This window comes from Osmerus eperlanus, chromosome 9 (assembly GCF_963692335.1).
Source record: "Osmerus eperlanus chromosome 9, fOsmEpe2.1, whole genome shotgun sequence".
Classification (NCBI taxonomy): domain Eukaryota; kingdom Metazoa; phylum Chordata; class Actinopteri; order Osmeriformes; family Osmeridae; genus Osmerus; species Osmerus eperlanus.
In genome coordinates, this window is record NC_085026.1 from 18,300,514 (window position 1) to 18,319,009 (window position 18,496).

At 47.8% G+C, this 18,496-nt stretch overlaps 1 long non-coding RNA gene across 1 annotated transcript; it reads left to right on the forward strand.

Annotated features, from left to right (window-relative positions):
* The first annotated feature begins 9,999 nt into the window (after positions 1–9,999).
* Positions 10,000–17,695, forward strand: LOC134027002 (uncharacterized). The gene is made up of 3 exons (XR_009931401.1): positions 10,000–10,138; positions 12,591–13,988; positions 17,201–17,695. It is a non-coding gene; the product is annotated as an uncharacterized LOC134027002 (long non-coding RNA).
* The last annotated feature ends 801 nt before the right edge of the window (positions 17,696–18,496 follow it).

Consider the following 18,496-nt stretch of genomic DNA (forward strand, 5'->3'; position numbering starts at 1 on the left):
CAGGTGTGCTGGACAGGTGTGCTGGACAGAGCTGGACAGGTGTGCTGGACAGGTGTCCAGCACAGTGTGTGTCCAGCTGTGTTTTGGCTGTTCTGAATATTTTGTTGTTATGAATCCTGTCTGATGCTGTATAGTCGTGGCAAATGTCAGTGTGCACTGCTGTCCCAAATATTCAAATAACAGTAATGACCATATGTGTACAGTATGATGCAAATAGTCCATTCAAATATGACCCTTTGACTGTTGTGTACAGAAACTGTGATATTATCAGCTAATCATCTTTCTGGCTTGCTGCCAATCACTCCTTTGCTGGACAGAGCTGGACAGGTGTGCTGGACAGGTGTGTTGGACAGGTGTGCTGGACAGAGCTGGACAGGTGTGTTTGACAGAGCTGGACAGGTGTGCTGGACAGGTGTGCTGGACAGAGCTGGACAGGTGTGTTGGACAGGTGTGCTGGACAGGTGTGTTGGACAGAGCTGGACAGGTGTGCTGGACAGGTGTGCGGGACAGGTGTGCTGGACAGGTGTGCGGGACAGGTGTGCTGGACAGAGCTGGACAGGTGTGCTGGACAGAGCTGGACAGGTGTGTTGGACAGGTGTGCTGGACAGGTGTGTTGGACAGAGTTGGACAGGTGTGCTGGACAGGTGTGCGGGACAGGTGTGCTGGACAGAGCTGGACAGGTGTGCTGGACAGGTGTGTTTGACAGGTGTGCTGGACAGGTGTGCTGGACAGGTGTGCGGGACAGGTGTGCTGGACAGGTGTGCTGGACAGGTGTGCTGGACAGGTGTGCTGACCTCTGAGGCTGGTAGGAGGAGCCATGAGGTTGTGAGGGTTCATCACTGATGATGTGTCGAACTGAGAATGAGAGTTTCTCCTAAATATGAAATATGAAAATGTCAGTTCTATTCTGAGCCCGTGACTCACAGAAGCCACTGTGAGTCACGGGCGATAGATCACATCATTATGTAATCTGGGGTTCAGATCATAAAAACACTTGGTGACAAATGACCCTATCAAATTTTTATTTTATTTTTATTTTAAGAAATGTATGAATGTGGTCCCTTTTCATATCAAAATAATACACGTTTGTGCATCTGTGAGTGTGTGTGTGTGGTTAGTCTTCAGTCTGTGTGGATATGTGGTGTGTGTGTGATCCCTTACAGCTGGGGGCTCTTCAGGCTTTCAGCCTCTCAGCTTTCAGACAGCCTAACTGTGCTCAGCTTTCAGACAGCCTAACTGTGCTCAGCTTTCAGACAGCCTAACTGTGCTCAGCTTTCAGACAGCCTAACTGTGCTCAGCTTTCAGACAGCCTAACTGTGCTCAGCTTTCAGACAGCCTAACTGTGCTCAGCTTTCAGACAGCCTAACTGTGCTCAGCTTTCAGACAGCCTAACTGTGCTCAGCTTTCAGACAGCCTAACTGTGCTCAGCTTTCAGACAGCCTAACTGTGCTCAGCTTTCAGACAGCCTAACTGTGCTCAGCTTTCAGACAGCCTAACTGTGCTCAGCTTTCAGACAGCCTAACTGTGCTCAGCTTTCAGACAGCCTAACTGTGCTCAGCTTTCAGACAGCCTAACTGTGCTCAGCTTTCAGACAGCCTAACTGTGCTCAGCTTTCAGACAGCCTAACTGTGCTCAGCTTTCAGACAGCCTAACTGTGCTCAGCTTTCAGACAGCCTAACTGTGCTCAGCTTTCAGACAGCCTAACTGTGCACAGCAACAATAGCTCCCTTGTGTCACCAGTTCACATCATAAATGACCTGTAGACTGTGGCTTGGTGGATGCGTGTGTGTGTGTACATGCGTGTGTGCGTATGCTTGTGTGTGTGTGTGTGTCTGTGTGTGTTTGCATGTGCTTGTGTGCGTGTGTGCGCATGTGCGTTTGCATGTGCGTGTGTGTGTGCGTGTGTGATAGCTGCAAGGAAACTAACCCCTCTCCAGCTCTACAGCAGACTGACTCCACAGCACACAGAACCCCATGATCACAGTTCAGGAGACCAGCAGGAGACCAGCAGGAGACCAGCAGGAGACCAGCAGGAGACCAGCAGGAGACCAGTAGCAGACCAGTAGCCCCCCCCCTCCTCCATGCAGCTGGAGTGTTTAACAGGTGCAGCCCCCTTTTCTACTGAAGAGACCAAATATCTAGAGAATTGTGCTGTGAATGCAGCTCAAGATCGCCCTCTTGTGTTTATTGCGACGCAGTGACCAACAGGATTCTCTGAACAATCCATATTCATACTCAGAGATTGCAAAAGTACACACATCCGTCACTCAAGTAGAAGTACAGATACTCATTTTTAAAAAGACTCTAGTCCAAAAGTACTGACTACATCTGTTTTAGTGTCACACAGGTAACGGGACCTCACATCATATGAATACATAAATACAAAAATACACTCAGCACATTTGTCAGGAATCTTTTTTTGACGGTGACAATTTAGAACATCTCCCTCATATATGGCCATGGGTGATCAGGAATGTCAAAAATATATTTTCAACCTTTCTAAACTTTTTTTTTCGAAAATATGTTTTCAACCTTTCAAAACTTTTTTTTTCAAAAATATTTTTTAACCTTTTTAAAGTTTCTTTCTAACAAACTTGAACACTTAACCCTTGTGTTATCTTCGGGTCATTCTGACCCATCAGTCATTGTGACCCACCGTCGTATTGCGACAAATTTACCTCATACAAAAACAAAGTGAAGCATTTTCTTTTAACTGTCGGGCTGTCTCAGACCCCCCACATTGGAATGGTTAAAAGAAAATTATTTGTATTTGTTTTTGTATTGGGTAAAATTGGGTAAACACAACGATGGTTCGTTATGAACCTTTGGGTCATGTGACCCGAAGGCAGCACGAGGGTTAACACTTTTTTCCACACACAGTGAGAGGACGCGAGGGGAGACCAGAACAGAGTAAAGCAGAGTAGAGCACAGTAGAGTAAAGCAGAGCAGAGCACAGTAGAGTAAAGCAGAGTAGAGTACAGTAGAGTAAAGCAGAGCAGAGCACAGTAGAGTAAAGCAGAGTAGAGTACAGTAGAGTAAAGCAGAGTAGAGTACAGTAGAGTCAAGCTGAGCAGAGTACAGTAGAGTCAAGCTGAGCAGAGTACAGTAGAGTAAAGCAGAGCAGAGCACAGTAGAGTAAAGCAGAGTAGAGTACAGTAGAGTAAAGCAGAGTAAAGCACAGTAGAGTAAAGCAGAGTAGAGTACAGTAGAGTAAAGCAGAGTAGAGTACAGTAGAGTCAAGCTGAGCAGAGTACAGTAGAGTAAAGCAGAGTAGAGCACAGTAAAGCAGAGTAGAGTACAGTAGAGTAAAGCAGAGTAGAGTACAGTAGAGTAAAGCAGAGTAGAGCACAGTAGAGTAAAGCAGAGCACAGTAGAGTAAAGCAGAGTACAGTAGAGTAAAGCAGAGTAGAGTACAGTAGAGTAAAGCAGAGTAGAGCACAGTAGAGTAAAGCAGAGCACAGTAGAGTAAAGCAGAGTCGAGTACAGTAGAGTAAAGCAGAGTAGAGTACAGTAGTGTAAAGCAGAGCAGAGCACAGTAGAGTAAAGCAGAGTAGAGTACAGTAGAGTCAAGCTGAGCAGAGTAACCTTTTGAAACAAAAATAAATCTTTTCCACAAATATTTTTCCAACCTTTTGAAACTTTTTTTTCAAAACTTTTCTTTTCACAAAGTGAAAGGAGAGGAGAGGGGAGGAGAACAGAGAAACCTAAAACAGAGTCAAGCAGAACCTTTTTTAATATATATTTTCCCGAACCTTTCGAAACCTTTTTTCAAAAACATAAAGGCAAGCGGGCAGGCAGCTATGGTGATTAGAACCCATTCTGGTGTACTAAATACATTTAAGATACAATCACATTCTGGATGGATCGAGTTTTCATTGACACGCTCCAACTTAATTCAACAGATTAAGACAGTGATGTCATTGGCAGAGTGTGGAGAGGTCAGACTAAACTAACCGTGTGACATGCTCCTCCACTAAACCGCCAGAAACCTGGTTACTGACCAGCGTGAAACCAGGCTAATCTGTCATGTGATCATGACTGCATCAGACCAGTCTGACTGGGTCATTAGTTTCCATGACCCCCGATCGTTCCTGGCCACAGCAGATGATGAATGTGTTTCAGTTTGAGATCCAGTCTTGAATCCACCAATCAATTGTGTAGTTGATGTACAGTACTTATTGATAGTGACAGTGAATGTACAGATGATTGACTGCTAGTGGTTAGCTGCAGAGCCTGGCTGAACAGCTGCAGGCCAGGTGTGTGTGTGTGTGTTCAAAGAGCTGGGTGCTGTGATGCTGCAGGTGTGTGTGTGTGTTCAAAGAGCTGGGTGCTGTGATGCTGCAGGTGTGTGTGTGTGTGTGTTCAGAGAGCTGGGTGCTGTGATGCTGCAGGTGTGTGTGTGTGTTCAGAGAGCTGGGTGCTGTGATGCTGCAGGTGTGTGTTCAGAGAGCTGGGTGCTGTGATGCTGCAGGTGTGTGTGTGTGTTCAGAGAGCTGGGTGCTGTGATGCTGCAGGTGTGTGTGTGTGTTCAGAGAGCTGGGTGCTGTGATGCTGCAGGTGTGTGTTCAGAGAGCTGGGTGCTGTGATGCTGCAGGTGTGTGTGTGTGTTCAGAGAGCTGGGTGCTGTGATGCTGCAGGTGTGTGTGTGTGTTCAGAGAGCTGGGTGCTGTGATGCTGCAGGTGTGTGTGTGTGTTCAGAGAGCTGGGTGCTGTGATGCTGCAGGTGTGTGTTCAGAGAGCTGGTTGCTGTGATGCTGCAGGTGTGTGTGTGTGTTCAGAGAGCTGGGTGCTGTGATGCTGCAGGTGTGTGTGTGTGTTCAGAGAGCTGGGTGCTGTGATGCTGCAGGTGTGTGGAGGGGGAGGGGGAGGTGGAGTGGGAGGGGGGGGAGGGGGAGGGGGGGGAGGGGGAGGTGGAGGTGGAGGGGGAGGGGGAGGGGAGGGGAGGGGAGGGGAGGGGAGGGGGAGGGGGAGGGGGAGGGGGAGGGGGAGGGGGAGGGGGAGGGGGAGGGGGAGGGGGAGGTGGAGGGGGAGGGGGAGGGGGAGGTGGAGGGGTCTGTGTGTATGTTGGAATGTGGGACATGAGAGGAGCGGTGTGTGTGTGTTTGGAGAGGGAAGGTGCATCGCTGACCCTGTATGTGGGTCATAAATAGCAGTGTGATGCTGGGCAGCTGGAGGGGGGGGGGGGGGTACGGGGGGGGGGGGGGTACAGGCTCCAACATGCACAGAAGAAGAGAGGCCCAGAAGAGACAGGTGCCCTACACACACACACACATGCATTCATGCACACACACACTCACACACCCACACACACACAATTACACACACAGATAGCAAGAGTCATTGGCACCTACTGTTTATTTTGTTATTATGTTGAATGTCGTTCCGTCTCCAGTCTGGTCAGAGACAAAGATCTTCCGTCTGAACTGGAGGTGTGATGGATTAGGCCGTCACACTCAGGACAGGACATGATTTCTTTCCTGGTTGACTCTTGCATTACCCTGTTGTTTGTGTGTGTGTGCGTATGTGAATGTTTGTGTGTGCGGGGTGTGTGTGTCTCACTGTGCGTAGCCATGATGGATGGGTCTGTGTGGTGAGGTCACTGATTGCTTTACTGCCCACTGTAAAACCTGATCGGCATCTGGATGAAATATCACAGATATAAATCAATTTGCTGTAAACTGAAGTCCACTCCGGTTACCAGAACACAACTGTAAAGTCCACCTCTGCTAACTGTAATCCAAATATCTGGGAGGGGAGGGGAGAAAGGGCGTGAAAAAAACCCGATCATAATTAATGACCTTGAAAGCTTTAAATGGCAAAACAAAACAGGGCGGTTGTGTTTCTCCCATTAACATTTCATAGCTTCTCATTTACCAGGTCACAGGCTGGCACCCTACACTGGCCAGTACCTCAGGCCTCCAGATCAACAACAAACACACAGACAGGCCCCAGCAACACAGAAACACCGCTGTGGAAAGTCCAGGTGGACGAGGTTCGTTAGGGGGCATCACCCATCACTGAGGTCCAGTTCCCCTCGCAGGAGATGTTGGGACTACATCATGACAACAGCTGTTTACCCGGCCCTTAGACTCACGGGAGCTATGAACTAATGGCTAGGGGACTGGGACTGGGGGAAGGGGGCTGGGGGCTGTGAACTAGGGGCCTGTGTCGTACTGCTAAGCCCCTCCAGGGTGCCGGGTGTGGGGCCACACAGAGGTGTGAAGAGCCTCAGAAAGGCAGGAGATCCAGGAGCTGTAATAACAGACTGGCTAGCGTCACGGAGGGGTGTGAAGGAGGAGGAGAGGGCTCGCAGAGGAGTGAGAGAAACAGGACCAAAAGCAGGAATGTGGAAATGGAGGGATGAGCTGGGACGGACTGTGGGAGGCCTGCAGAGAGAGGCATGTTGGGAAAAACAACAGGTCATAAACAAGAGGAGGTGATTCATTTTTTGGAGTTAAGCAGTTCTGGTGCTTCTGTAGTTGTCTAATGTTACATGATTCTGATAAGTACCTCACAGTAAAGGATTTCTAGTCTGACTCACAAGCCACAAATGGAGCAGAAATACCTCAGTCTCCCCACATCCCCTATCCCACTTTCTAACACGTCTCACTATTCATAGACCGGCCGGTTGTTGCCCTCATCGCAGGCACCGTGACCAGAGAGGCGTGTGTGGTCCTCCATGACACGCCCAACCCCTCCTCTCCCCCTCCCTCTCCCTTGCCCCACATGAGTCAAGCGGGGCAAGGCCACAAGATCTAAGTGGGTGGTGACCTCACTGGGGGCGACTCCCACAGATCCATGACCACCCTGAGACGAGGGTTTCATCATGTTTCTGTCTGGAACCCTGGGAAGGTGACTGTCCCATCGACCAGGCCCGCCTCCACAGCCGTCTGGCAGCGGGAAGTGACATCATCCAGCACGTCTTGTGTGTGTCGGATGCCAGCCTATCAGAAGGGCTCCGAGCTCGAGGTGGGGCCTGCCTCTAACAGCCCCGTCCTCTGAGGCTGAGGGAGCCTCTAACAGCCCCCTCCTCTGAGGCTGAGGGAGCCTCTCTCTGGCTCAGATACACCCCGCTGCTCCTGGTCCCAGCTGACCTCCAGGGTCCAGATCACAGCTCAGACTGAGATGACACAGAACCTGTTTGATGAGTTTAACTCCAACATGCAGCGTCTTGATTGAATATGTTGACAATGACACAACCGATCCCTGCTTCTGTTTCCCTCAGGATGAATAAGAACCCAAACAGGTTAAGAGGACTGTTGAGGCACTGAAATGTCTGATTGTCCTTCCCAGGGTCACGGGGGGGGGGGGGGGGGGGGGGGGTTAGGGTTCCCCCCTGATAAAGGACTTTCACACCCATAACTCCCCAGCTGGAGGTCAGAGAGGGTCTTTTGTCAAACCTGATGTCATCATTCCTGGCCACAGCTGCAGGTGGCTGAAGTGTGTGTGAGTGTGTGCTGAGGTAGGGGGTGCTCCAGTAGGACTCCCAGAGTCAGCACATTACCCTGACAAAGGAGAGGATTAAGGAACTCACAGAGAGACCCCACTGAGCCTCCAGCCCATGCATCTGCATACAGCACACTGACCCCAGCCCACCCCAGCCCTGCCCAGCCCTGCCTGCCTGCCCAGCCCCTCACCAACCTTCTGGGGTTTTTAGGGGTTTTCCTGGAAAACTGTCTTCAGTCCCGGTGATTGTAGGACACAGTGGCCTGCAGGTCTAACAGAAACATACATGATGAGGTTTTTACAGGCATCTGGTCTCTGTGTGAAGCAGTGTTTGCCTTCTGTGACGTGTGAGAGGTTGTTGTCCCTGTGGTGGCTGTATCATTAGCCCATGTTCCTGAACTGTATGGAGGAGTTAAGCCCCCGAGAAGAAGGAAAGATTACATTTCCAGGGGAAAGGTCATGGAGAGAACAACAAGGCCATCGTGGCATCCTGCTCCTACTCAGGAACACAAACAATGCTGTTTCAGGATGACGTCTCTGACCCGTCTGATGAAAACAAACCAAGAGTCTCTCTGCTGTTCTGGCCAAGCTCTTCCTCAGAGGAGGAGGAGGCAAGAAGGGGGAGACACAGGAAACTTCACTGCCTGCTATGAGCAATCAATAAAGCTGCTTTTATGTGAACTTCTCAAGGAGGAATGACCCAGAATGGCTCTCACTGGCTCATTAGCAGAGACCCTGGGCTCATGCCTGTGTTGTCATCTCCTGTAGCTCCTGTGGTTGTTGCCCAGGGGCAGGAGAGAAAGGGCAGGAGAGAGAAGACTGAGATGTTTATCGTTAGGAAGGCAATTGGTACAGTGAGCTAGCCTGCCATGTGCCCCCCCAGCATGAAATATGGATGTTAATCCATATGTTAAAGCATCTTCATGCATGAATATTTAACATTCCAGCAGAGCCACACAGCAGATCCTTGCGTTCTCTGACACTTGTGCACAGACAGGAGGAGAGCTCTCTCCCAGCCCAGCCTTCTTGCTTTCATGCCACGCTCTGATCAATAAATCATCCTCTCTGACAAGATGAATCGAAAGACGGGAATTTCTAAAGCGATTGCCAGCCGGAAGCAAAACAAAGCAGAATATAATTTTACCACCCGACTCAATGATGTTCCAAACATCAAAGACAGTGTTATCAGTTTGTGGTGTGAGTGTGCGTGAGTGTGTGTGGGTTTGAGGGAGAGAGTATTGATCTAGACCCTCAGAGAGGTGTGTAGAGTTCAGGTAAACAGGGGCCCATCTCTGTGGCTGGACCCCAGCCCCCCCCCCCTCTCTCTCTCTCTGGTGGACAGACGTGGGGGTCAGGGAGGGAGGGGGTCGCAGGTCTGCCCCCCAGTGAGACACGCTCGGAGGATAGTGTTGCTGCAGAGTTATGCATATCATCTGGTCTCTCTATGCTGTGACTGCCACCCAACAGCTCCAGTATGCAAGCATCCTTCATGCTTGCATATGGTTCAACACACACTGTGTGGTTGGGTGCTTCACATTATGATGCTTGTGTTCAGGCTGTTGGTGTTACAGAGTTATGGCATCTTTCCTTTCCCGTTTCAAGTAAAAGCAATTATTATTCGAGATGGACAACTGAGTATAAAATTACTATGTCTTATTTCGGTGTAGTAGCCTAATTAACAATAAATTATCTACATTTAATTGGCAACTTGATCTCAATCTAATTCCCCCCACTTGAAAGGAGACCCTTGCCCTTCCATTAATATTAGACGAGTATTATCCGGCAGGAGTGTGCTTTGATGTGAGGCCAGCTCTCTTATCAGAGTAGCGGTGTGTATTGATCGTTCAGCAGATAGAACCGCAATCAAAGGGATTCCTTCGGGGCGGTCGACTAGCGGTCACTTCATACACCAGGAATGTGGTTTAGTACTGGTCAGTCATGGGCGGAGCGGTGGCTTGGAGCTTGAGCCCCGAAAGTTTTCTCAAAAACCCCGAATCTTTTAGGTTAAAAGTTGGGTTGTAATTTTCGGTGCGTGCACACATTCCCAGGATCACAAAATTGTTGTTTTACACAAAACTTACGAAACACAGCGGGCTTTCTGTTGTGAAAGTAGTTCTGGTTGACAGCTGCATCAAAATCAGCGGCAATGTCCATTCAACAAACTGGACTCTTTCCTCTCTCTCTCGCCTCTGTCGTCAGTTTATTTTAACGTTACTCACTCACCAGCGGTCAATCAAGGACAGTCGGAATTTATTAGCCTACAGTAGCAGCAAGTAAGATTTAATTTATTGAATAATAGGGAATAAAATATGTTGAGAAACTATTATTTTTCTGTACTCACAAAGTTGTATGATAATAGTTAACGGTAAATTACTATATGTGTAATCTGTAGCCGGTGCTTTAATCAGAGCTAATTAGCTAACCGTCGTAAAGTCGGCTAGGTTTGAGCCATGATGACGCTCACTCTCCACGCATCACTTCCGCATATTGCATAAGCCAAGGTAACAACTTCCAGTAGCTAGCAGTTAAGTTATCGCTCCCACAATATGCCGTTTTTTACTATGAGTTTAGGTGATCTTCCAAAAATGACAATTAACAGATTAGTTGGATTCTATGTTGCTCCCCTTCAAGCAAGAGGGAAAATGGGTTCAAATTGTAGCCTACGTTTCGAGCTACATCGACAATTACGATGGTAAGGTTTGTCTAACTCACACAGTAAAAGTAGCAAGAGCTAGCTATCACTAGCTAGCCATCGTCCGAACCGATTTGAGCAGTAACATTAGCTAGGTGTAGCTGAGTGTAGATTTAAGAGAGCAATAGCTAAGAGTAAACCAACCTGTTCTTATTATTAAAAGTCACGTTTGTAATTTCACCAGAAGTTACAAACTTGCTTGGCAAGTCGGAGGCCGAGCGTTCGAATCCCGTGAGTGACGAACTACCTTGTCAGACGGAGCGTGGAGACATTTCACAACATTTGTCTCAGCTGTGATGGAGGAAGGTTTTCGCTGTGTAAACATACATGACCTCTTCGTTCTCGCTCATAACAAACTCGCTCAGTTGACTGCTAGCGGCAAGTCACAGCAAATGATCTCATTCTGATGCTCATTACGGCTCACTGACACGATTCGCCTATCAAGCTAACAAGGACTGACGGACACATTGAAAACACACAGTATATACAGGACCTCAATGGGGGAGGAAGATGGGGTATTCCAGGGTGAAGGTACAAAATATTGTAGAAAATATATCCTAGTTTTTCTTTTTAAAATCGCTTTGTTATCAAACTGTTTTCGTTGAGCTAGGTGTTAAAGTGATTAAACTGATTATCAAGGTTTTGCTGGGATTCAATCAACTGGCCAATCAGTGAGCTCCATCCTCCTCAGGACAGAGAGAGGAGACTAAGCAGGATGAGCTGTTTGCAGCGTGGCTTTTAACCTATCAGGTCCATACATGGATCTATATGGTATCATAATGTCCAACATGCTGCATAGAGACGCATTCACATTACACATTCAGATCCCTGAAGAGGTTGTTTACGTGCTGTAGACTCGTCACTGCTGTGTTAAAACACTGAGAGACACATGATTGTGGCCATTACTGTACGACATCTTAAAAAGAATTTAGAAGTGTCATATTTGTCTGAGTACATAATGGTTTGGTATCTATAAAGGAAGTCAAATGTTTCTTTGTCAACACTTAGCTAATGGCCATTAGGAGCACTGTAAAACCCACAGTTTCATCATCAATACTCCATAAGTGCCCAGCAGACAGTTGCTGGGTCTGTTGGAATTCTCCTGTGCTGCTGCTGGTGAGGTCTTGTCCAGACTGACTGACAGCACTTTTGTTTTCCGTGTATTAGAGAATCTGACTTCATCTCTGCCCACAAGGGGGGTCACGTAACTCTGCCTGGAGGTCAGCTCTCACGTGACCCCTTCAGTCTGCCACCACAACACACACTCACACACACTCACACACTCACACACACTCACCATGCGGAGCAGCGGGTGGAGTGGATGGAGTGACCCCTCCTCTCACGCACTCACACACACACAGAAACACACACACAGAAACACACACATTTTTGCACAAACATACTGTGAAGACATTTATAGTTTTTCTCTTTCTTTTATCTCCCCCTCTCCCCCCTCTCTCTCTCTCTCTCCCCCCCTCTCTCTCTCTCTCTCCCCCCCCCTCTCTCTCTCCCCCCCCCCCCTCTCTCTCTCTCCCCCCTCTCTCTCTCTCCCCTCTCTCTCTCTCTCTCTGTCTCTCTCACACACACACACACACACACATATGAGGTCAGTGTACCAGAGACCTGTATATCAGCCAGACTGGGAGTCCTGGGACAGTGGAGCTCACACTCACAGCTCATCATGACTGCCTGTAAATATTTAATGGAATATACATTAAGAGGCATCCATGGACTGATGTATGGTGTTCTTACCCAGCTAATATTTCAGAAGTCTGTATGTGCATGGGATTGAATGATTGATTTTCTATCGCTGGTGTTTCTCTTGGATGAATAATTCAGGGTTATACCTTGTGACGCCTCAGTGTATTCTGTTACACTGGCTCTCCAGGTTTTCATCAACAGCTCACTTAGATTTTGGTCACAATGATATAACCATTATTTAAAACTGATAGAGATGAATAATGAAAAGGTTACACTGAAGATCAAACATGAGTAAATCATGACATCATGAACGTGTTGTCATGGTGCGAAGGTGTACGTGGGAAGTTTTGTGCACGTGTGTATGTGGTTTGGTGTGAACGGCCGCTGTGTTTGTGTACATGGTGTGTGTGGTGGGAGCACAGGACAGGTGTGCACACTTTCCCTGGGAGGGTGTGTTTGTGCCATGGGCGGGAAAGGAGAAACTGCTGTTTCTGAGGTCACCGCCTGATTACCTGTCCCTGCTAGGGGTCAGATGACTCCTAAATGCCTTGTTTACAGTTGGGCCTGTGTGGCCGGGGTCAGGCCGTACAGAGGCCTAATGGTGACATAAAGCACCACGCTTTATGCACGTACCTTCTAAAACATTTAGAGTGAGTCTGCATCATGCCAATGTGACTGACGAAACGGCTCATGATTCACTGGGACTTGCAAGTGTCGATGATGAAGATGATGATAAATTCTGCTTACAAAGTTTGGACAGGTGACAGGACCTCTGAGAGTCAGGACGTGGCTACACCAACCCTGCTGTAGAGGAACAGACTAATACCTGGATGGTGAGAAGTTTGCTTTTCAATTCCACTGTATCATTCAGGATCAAAATACAATACATATCTGACTGGGGTCTTTACATGTTTGGCTTGTTTGTTATGAGTGTTCCCAAGTACAGAAATTCCTCCCATGAAGATGGAGAAAGCATCCATGTGAGGTTGGGTCTACACCTTCATTCACAGGTACGAGACAGGTGAGTTTGGAGTGTTTTTGTTTAATAGCTCCTGAATGTTTCAGCTGTGGCTCAGGTTACAGCTGGCTGGAGGCCTGGCGCTGGAATGACAAGCGCTGGATAATGATCCGGGCCAGTGTAAGTACAAATTGTTGGGACCAGGTCTTGAAAGGGCTTGCTCAAGCATGTCAGTTAGGTTCTGGCAGAGAGCTGGAGCTCTCCAGCTGGCCCTTAACTCTCACTGATCTCCCCTAGTACGTACTGTAAACACACACACACACACATGCCCTTGCACACACAAACACACATGTGCGCAACACACACACTGACATGTGCCCTTGTATACACATGACATACACACACATGCACTTGCACACATACACACCTAAAGAGACACACAATCATCTCACTGAAATGATTTGACAGTAGCTAAATCCCACTGTTACTGGCTGTGATATTGTGGTGATTGTCTCCCCTGACCATAACATGGCCAGGTGGTCTGATCTAAGTCATATTTGATGTCCAACATACAACAGCCTTGACTTGAGAGAATGACATCAAGCTGCCTCTAAGCTGATAACCCAGCAACAAACCTGCCGTTGTTGTGTGGATAAAGGCTTAACCTCATGTTGGCTGTGCTGCTGTTTGAACCAGAACGAGGTCTGACCAGAGGATCCTGAATGGAAATGCCATTCTGCTGAGAAAGCAAAACTTGCGGAACATCTACACATCAAAGGTTTGAGTCACTTCTAGACAGACTTTTGGGAAGTGTGTGTATGTGGGTGCGTGTGTGTGTGTGCCAGCTGGAGGGCTGTGCTGATGTGTCTGGCTGTCGTTGTCTCTGTCTTTAGGTGGTGGCGTGTGTGATTTTCTTTCTGTGTGTGTGTGTGTGTGTGTGTGTCGACCATGTCTGGTATCAGGTAAGGGTATGGCTGCTTCCTACATTGTAGTGAGATAATGAGGTTTGATTAAATATGGATGCTAAGTGTTTAGTGGCAGCAGCAGAAACAGGACCCTGAGGCTCCCCGGGGCTGTGTAATTAGCAGCTGCTGATGGATGCCTTTGGTGCTGCTTCTCCACACAGGCTGGCTTGTCACGCCGTCGGCTCCTAGCCGGGATCGAGCCAGGCCCACTTTAAACCACCCACAGGTAATTAAGCCCCAGAGAAACAAACACTTGTCTGATTACCACAGTAACGCTCTGCCAGTGGTCTGCAGGTACCCTGCAGATGGATTCATGTGGAATGACTGATGATCACAGATAGATGTATCACAGCGCTCCAATAAATTATGGAACAATAAAGTTGTAAAACTGCAAAACTACTTGATGACTTCAAGAATAGGATTGCGAGAGTAAGATAACATTAAAAAAATTAAAAAGCTCTTGGCACTTCAAGGCTTTTGAGGAGCAGTGGGATCCTTCAGTGGATATTGTACGGGGGAAAGTCCTTTATGTGTGAGAGGGAGACTTGCTGTGTGGTTTGAGGGCTCTTTGTGTTGTCCTAACCCTGGTGTGAGATTGACTCATTCGTAGCGTGCGGTCTCCATGCTGTTCCTCCTCTCCTCCTCTGAGCTGTGTTCTCTCCCTTCAGAGAGAGAGGGAGAGAGGGAGGGAGGGAGGGAAAAGAAAGAACGAGCACGCGGGATAGAGAGAGACAGTCATGTCCACATCTGTTTGAACATGCCTGCTTTTAGGCGGCCAGATTTTAATGTGTGCAGCAGATTAAACAGGGTGTCTTTGTAGAGGCAGGGTCACCGGTCAACTCTCCCACAGTCATCTCTGCTGCTTGCGTGTGTGTGTGTGTGTGTGTGTCAAAACTTCATAGGATAAAACAGATGAAAGCAGCTTTCCTCACACACTCATGATCTCATCAAATGATGCTTAGAATCCCTAAAGCAGCTAGTTTATCCGTTGTGTGGTTAAGCACGGGCCCAGGCAGCTCTCTGGAGGCAGAACTTCTAACTGTGGACAGCAGAGTCTGCAGTTGTAGATTCTTATCACTAAAGATGAAAGCATCACCCGAGGTGTGGACTTGAATGTGTGTGATGTGTGGTGAGCCACGGTACACACACGCAGCTGACAGACACCTGAGGGGAAGATAACCAGTTCAGGTAAAGATCAGCGCTCTCTGAGCTGGTAGAGAGGTCTCAAGTCTCACATCCTCAGTGTGCATAAAAAAATCCACTGACTAGAGAACAGAAATGACCGTCAGGGTAAAGCATCATGTAACGTCTCAATAAGGATGTAGAGTTTGTTCAAACATTGTCTCCAGAATATTATGTTTTCACATGTTTAATATCCTGCATGTCATGTTGTGATGGACGGACACAGGGCCATTACATGCGTGGCCTGCTTGTTAAAGCTCCCAGGGTTACACGTCAACAACATAACAACAGTAGCTCTAATTCCTGGATGTACATAGCTGCACATGCAGCCAGGACAGTAAATCCCAGTCTTGTGTTTGTGCCTCAGGACCCAGGATGACAGGATCAGCTGTGACCAATGGAAAGGCCACTGTTCAAACAGATGGATTTAGACAGACCTCAGGTCAGGTGATTCACACCCTGATTGACCAGTTTATGTTTATGAATTGTACATCCTGGGTTCAGTCTTTGCATTCAGACATTCAGATTAGGCCCTTTTGACAATTGCAGCTTGTTACAGTAAACTAGAACACTTGGTTATTCTTCATGGATTACATGGGAATAAAATAGAGATTATCTAACAACAAATATGAGTGATCTATGCCAACCTAAAGTTTGAACCCAAACAAACACAGTCAGATGGATCACTTGAACACAACATGGAAGTCGCCTTTTTTTATTGTGTCGGATTGTCTTCTGCAATTGGCCTTTAGGAGGAAGGAACTCTTACCCTGAAACAGATTCTTCCAGTAAAGCGCTTACTCATCTTTCGGGAACTATATTTGTTTGTTTGTTTGGCCAGTGAAGGGGAGGCTCTGCCGGCAAGATGTTTGTTCACCAGAGGAAAACAATGGTGGTTTGTTTCTGCGTATCTCTGTTACCGAGGAGGGATCACATGTCATTAATAACGAGGCCGTCCTGAGTCCTCCTCACCTTCAGACATTTCTCTGTCTGAACAAAGCTGGGGGGTCAGATGCAAATTCTACACCCCTCTCCCCCAGCGCTTGACCTGCTGCATAATTGACTCTGTCTTCACCTGAGAGGACCTGCAAGGGGCTGTAGACACACACATCTTGTCATCTCTGTCTCCTCTCCTAGATGTCTGATTCTGACAGACACGCTGTCACGCGCCCCGCCAGATAAAAAAAACAACCAGTAAATAGAAGAGTCAATGCCACAATGAATCTTAGACTGTCATACTTCTGTTCTGTCATCTCCTCTGCCTGTCGTTCCAGGACAGTTTCATTCATGGCAGGGTGTTAAGCAAGCCCCTCTGCCCTGCTAATGTTCTAGGATGAGAGGCAGCCGGACGTGAGGAGAAAAGGAGCAGCATGTCTCCGGGTCATTTAGCTTTGCAAAAACAACAGATCACTTTGATGATCCAATAACAGACCTGAAGCTAAACCAGCATAGGGTTTACAGGAGCACAACCCTGGTGGGTCACACACCTCCTCCTGTTCTCCCTGGTCCCCCTCACGCTGGTCTCACATTGTTGATGTTTAGCGATAGCGATCTTGACCCTGTGGCACCAACACTTCTAGGAAGATTCCATGAGAAGACTGTGTGCGTGTAAAAGGGAGAAGGAAGGGTGTAAACACCAGGAGGGCTAGCCAGAGTGGCCCTGGGGTCTCTAGAGTCGGTGACAGTGACGAGACGACGGGGGAGCATCCCTAGTTCAGCACCCTCTCTACCAGGTCAGCAAGGCTCCCTGACCGGGGTCTCCACTGTCCTCACATTCCTCTTCTGACTGGCTGGCTGTGAGGACGTGGTTGCCATGGAACACGTCCAATTGGAGAACATGGAATCCCCCTCCCCCTTCCCGCCCCTTTCTAGTTTCTAGGCAGGATTCACATGCTGATGATGTTGTGGTGGGAGTCTGTGTGTGTGTGTACGTGTGTTTGTGAGTGATTGTGTGGAGAGATATCGAGTGGGAGGATGCCTGGGAAGTGGAGCATGTGATGTGCGCAGCTGTGTGTGTGTGTGTGTGCGTGTGTGTGGTGTGTGTGTGTGTGGTGTGTGTGTGTGTGTGTGGTGTGTGTGTGTGTGTGTGTGGTGTGTGTGTGTGTGTGGTGTGTGTGTGTGTGTGTGTGTGTGTGGTGTGTGTGTGTGTGTGTGTGGTGTGTGTGTGTGTCTCACAGTCTCTCTTAGTAAGAGCATTCTGATGCAACTGAAAGTGATGCCTGCCTGGCGTTGAAGGGAACTTGTTTGTTTCTGCAGCTCCTCCACGCCGCAAGCACACGCCAGCGACCACACGCCAGCGACCACACTGATGCCCTCTCAACTCAACAGACATTCGACTCAGTGCCTGTACAAACAAATTACTGCCGGTTCTCAGTGTGAAATACTTTTTTTTCCTTATTCTAATCTCACGTCTCCATGTGTGGGATTCGGAGCATGCCTCAGCATGGGTCGTGTCAGCACAAGACAAATGATGGAGATTGAAAAAGACATTTGAATGATAAACGGCTGGGTAATTAGAATGCTTCCGAGAACAGCCTGGATACAGAAGAGATGCTGTTCTGCCATCTCAGGACCCCTGCTGCTCATAATCCCTGATACTGGACATCCTGCCATACTGCATGTTATTAAATATGAATGGGGCTCCTAAGATGTAAACACTCTTTATAACACCACTCCCAACCAAATCCGTAGTTTATGATGTCAAATACTCTATTAAATATTCATAATCATAAAATGAAGAAATTCATCATAAGAGAAATAAAGCGAACTCCCAAGTATCCAGTCATGTTTGTGGCGAATAGTATCATTGAGTCTAAAGTATGAAATGTATTAAGTGGATCTGCATGTAGCACTTCCCCTGGTGACAGGCTGCTGAGAAAACAAGTGTACACAGATCATAACGGCAGTGATACTGGAGGGTTATTTCAATAAACTCTTTCCTCAAAACATTTACAGAAAGGAAAACAAAGCATTGTAAACTATGGGATTACTTTCTCAGTCTAGGTCTTGATGACTCATGTGGAAACATGCCAGCACACATAGCCTCATCACCTCATGTGAAAAGGCTGTTTGACAATCATGACATAATAAAGGCATTGGGTGACATAACATTCTACTCAGTGTGATATAAGGGCAATTATCTTTTTTGTAGTAATTACTTCAGTTCTGCGCGACTTGTCTCTATCAACGAACTCTAAAGTGGCAAATTGAAAAGCTATTTTGTTTTCCTGCCGCACAAAGGAGCTTACCGTCAGTGCATCCTCTCCTCCAAGCCGTTGTTATTTTAGAGGTCGCTCATGCGAGGATGATCACGTTTCCAATATCACACTGAGAAACTAATCCACCCCCAGACAGGCTGCAGGTGCACCCAGGGCCCGGCAAAGAAGCAGAGAGAAACCAGGGACCCATGACTTCTCACGCAGCCACTGTAGCAGGCCAGACCTGACAGAGGGAGAGAGACATATAGAGTGTGTGAGAGAGAGAGATGGGGGCAGGGTGACTGTTGTGTGGGAGAATGCAGGGTCACCCTCAGCTGTCACAGTGTTTATTGAT